A 3,950-nucleotide genomic window follows, 5' to 3' on the forward strand; every position below is an offset into this window, starting at 1 on the left:
TGCTTTTGAAACCTCCTTGGTTGTAGCCTTTGAATCCTCCCTGGTTTTGCATGTAGCACAACTCAGCAAATTCAGGCTCCCCCTCTTGAACTGGAGCTTTTTCTTCACCAATGAAGTGAATGGACTTGGACTGGCTTAGGAGTATCTTGTCAAGCTTCTCATTGACCATCTTCAAATCCTTCTTATACTTGTCCTCCTGATCAGTTGAGGAGCCCCTTATGGTCCTATCATAATCCTCATTATAATTGCCATCAGATTGAGCAAGATTCTCAACTAATTCCCATCCTTCTTCCACATTCTTGTTGAGGAAGTTGCCATTTGAAGCTGTATCAAGAAGCATTCTTATCTTGGGAAGCACTCCTCTATACAAGGTGCTAAGGAGTGACTCATTGCTGAAGCCATGGTGAGGACACTGAGTCTGGAATCCTTTAAACCTCTCTCAAGCTTCACAAAAGCTCTCATTATTCCTTTGAGCAAACCCAGAAATTTCATTCCTCAACCTAGCAGTCCTTGCATTGGAGAAGAACTTGGCCAGAAAAGCTTTCTTGCATGCATCCCATGTGGTGATAGCTCTAGTAGGAAGAGTCTTCTCCCAAAGGTGAGCTTTGTCTCCAAGAGAAAATGGGAAGAGCCTTAATTTGAATCCATCTTCACTCACTCCATTGATTTTTGTGAGTCCACATATTCTGTCAAACTCATCAAGGTGATCTAGTGGATCCTCCATTGGCAACCCATGAAATTTGTTGGCTTGTATCATGGAGAACAATCCACTTTTGATCTCAAAGTTATTGTTTGCTACTGAAGGGGGCACAATTCCAGCCCTTTGGTTGTGGGTATTGGGTGCATCTCCTGCACCAATGTGCCTTGGTCTCTGCTCATGGATAGCTGGTTGCTCCATGATGTCCTGATCTTCTTGTTGTTGAACTACTCTTCTTTGCTTATGTCTCAAACCCTTTTGTAGCCTGTGGATGTTGTCAATAGGCTGTTGAAGACTGTCTTTGCCTTTTGACCTTGTGTGCATCAACAAACTCTACTACAGGCTCGAACAGGTACACGGTCGAGCGCAGGCTCGAGTGGGTGGTCGAGTCGACTGGGAAGTAATGGCTATTTGGATCCGGCTTCTGGCTCGATCAAGTGCTCGATCACAGCTCGGTCGAGTGGTGGTCGAGTAGGTGGTCGAGTGGGTACCTGAAACTCAAAACAGCCAAGCAAAGGAAGATTCGAGTTCAGTAACTTCACAAGTGTTTAAACGAACTTAATCTTAGACTTAGAATGATCCTAAATGTCACAAAACAAACTCAAATGGGCAACGGCGCCAAATTGAAACTGGTTCTTTTTGTGTGGTGGGTGAATGATGATGTATGGAATGAATGGATGTCAGGGTGTTTCAATTCCCCTTATGCAATTGTAGTATAAGAGGTGTCAATCCAATCTGAGTGTTTGTGAACAATCAAGATGTGCATATGAGTCTAAGTCAAGCCAGATGTAAAGGTTGTTTGTCACTAACAATCCTATAATGAGATATGAAATGCAGAAAGTAAAAACAACTAGAACAAGATACTAAATGCAAACATAACAGAGAAATTAAAGCTATAATGAAACTAGAACAGAAATAGACACTATGCCAATGAACTAATGCAAGACAAGTAATGAACAGAAAGCTAAATGAATGCAACAGAAATAAAACAGGAATTAAACAGGACAATCACAAATCATAAACACAAGTTCTGGGGACGAACTCGAGCAGCACTCGACCGAGTGTAGGTCGAGTACAGGGTTGAGCTAGGCTAAACGTGAAAACAGAGCAACACAATAAAAACAGAGCAATGCAAAAACGAATCAAACAACAAGCAAGCAATGATATTTATACTAAGATATTAATAAACAAAGAAGGCTTTGAGGAGGGATTCATGGGCTGAACTAATCATTGTGGTTATCTAACTTGGTCAACAAATCTCAAGCAAACTTTGAGCTGATCTCTAGACATACTATTCTAAGACATGTTTAATCCACTCTCATGGCAAGAAACAATCAAACTTATGCATTTCTAGACTTGTTCTCACAAAGTAAAGAATCTACACAAGCAGGCATTAAGCAATACATCTCAAACCAAACAAGACTTCTAATCTCTTAGCAAGCCTAATGGTAAGCTCTAGATCTAGCCTTATCTATGCTCCTTAAACATTGGTGTGATGCTAAGATGCTTGAAATCAAACCCTACCTTCTCAGATATAGGATCAGCATTAAGAACATCTAGCCTAGAAGAGATCTACAACAATCAAGCTTGACCAAATCAAATAAACCACAAGATCAATCCAGCCTAACCCATCCTCAAGGTCCTAAGCAAACTACTCACAAGAACACATGGTGAAATAAGTCAAAAACCCAGAAAATATTGAAACTTGCATCATTAGAAAGATGAAACAGAGATCTACAATATTGATGAAGAAATGAAACTCGAAATCTTAATATCTTGAAAGTTATGAAACCAACAAAATACAAGAATCTAGTCTTTCTTTCTTAAAGAAGTACAAAATCTAAAAATAAAAGAAAGTGCAAAAGGAATAAATCTAAAAAAGGTAAAAACTAGGTTTTAGACTCTCTAAAAAGCTGGACTCTTTGGTGGCTGCAGGTACAAGGGCCTTATATAGGAGATGAGGTGGAAGCCCTAAAAATACAAAAAGTCAAAGCAGTCAACGGCTCGGTCAACTCGACCAGTGCTCGGTCGAGTGGCTGGTCGAGCTGGCTTCTCTCGTGCAATCTCCACTTGGTCGAGTCCTTCTCAGCACACGGTCGAGTGTCTGGTCGAGTGTGCGGTCGAGTTGGACTCTGGACCTTGATTCTTCAGCCTTCACTCTCATGTTTTCTCCTCAGGATTGCTTCACTTCTCCTCAGCATTGCTTCCATGCTCCTTAAGCTCCAAAATCACCTGTTTATGCATGAAAAGATGCAAATGCAATGCAACTATACTCTAATGCATGATTAGTCCTAAAGCTACACAATAATGGCCTAAATGGATAGCAAAAGATGCAAAAGTTGTGAATAAACTAAGGGAAAACAAGGTAAAATATATGAACATCAGACAGTCAGAGAGGACGATCCAGATGTTGGAGGATTTTCTGAGAATGTGTGTATTGGATTGGGGTGGCCATTGGGCAGATCATTTGAGCTTGGTACAGATTGCTTATAACAACAGTTACCAGGCGAGTATTGGCATGGCTCCTTATGAGGCTTTGTATGGGAGGCCATGCCGTACACCGTTATGGTGGACTCAGGTGGGGGAGAGGAGCATGTACGGGGCAGATTTTGTTCAGGAGACCTCGAAGAAGATTTGGGTTCTCAAACTGAACATGAAGGAAGTTCAGGACCGACAAAGGAGTTATGCCGATACGAGGAGGAGAGATCTTGAGTTTCAAATTGGAGATAGAGTGTACCTCAAGATGGCCATGTTGCGGGGTCCGAACAGGTCATTGTCTGAGACTAAGTTGAGTCTGAGGTATATGGGTCCGTTTAGAGTGATTGAGCGTGTTGGACCAGTGGCATATAGACTGGATTATCTGAGGTTATGCGTGCATTCCATAAGGTTTTCCATGTGTCTATGTTGCGGAAGTGTCTCCGCGAGGATGATCAGTTGTTGGCTAAGATTCCTGAGGATCTTCAGCCTAACATGACTTTGGAGGCGAGACCAGTGAGGGTTCTCGAGAGGAGGATCAAGGAACTTCGGAAGAAGAAAATTCCTTTGATGAGAGTCCTTTGGGACTGTGAAGAAGTGGTATGAGAAGCAAGCTGCGACTTGAGCTTATCTAGCCTGGTCCCATCTGTAATCCGTGGCTGGAGCGGGAATGGAGTATTCCAGCCCATCTCTCTTTTTTACTTGGTCGCTTGGGGTGGTTGGTTGTGCGACTAAGTAACAAGATGAGGTGGTATTAGGGGTACAAAGTTTCCGCGAG

The 3,950-nt window shown here is 42.2% G+C and overlaps 1 non-coding gene across 1 annotated transcript; it reads left to right on the forward strand.

Moving 5' to 3' along the window:
* Positions 1-395: 395 nt before the first annotated feature.
* LOC147934338 (small nucleolar RNA R71) lies at positions 396-502 on the forward strand. Its single transcript, XR_015573351.1, has one exon. It is a non-coding gene; the product is annotated as a small nucleolar RNA R71 (small nucleolar RNA).
* The last annotated feature ends 3,448 nt before the right edge of the window (positions 503-3,950 follow it).

This window comes from Camelina sativa, chromosome 11 (genome assembly GCF_030686135.1).
Source record: "Camelina sativa cultivar CO46 ecotype springtype chromosome 11, ASM3068613v1".
In the NCBI taxonomy this organism is placed as follows: Eukaryota; Viridiplantae; Streptophyta; class Magnoliopsida; order Brassicales; family Brassicaceae; genus Camelina; species Camelina sativa.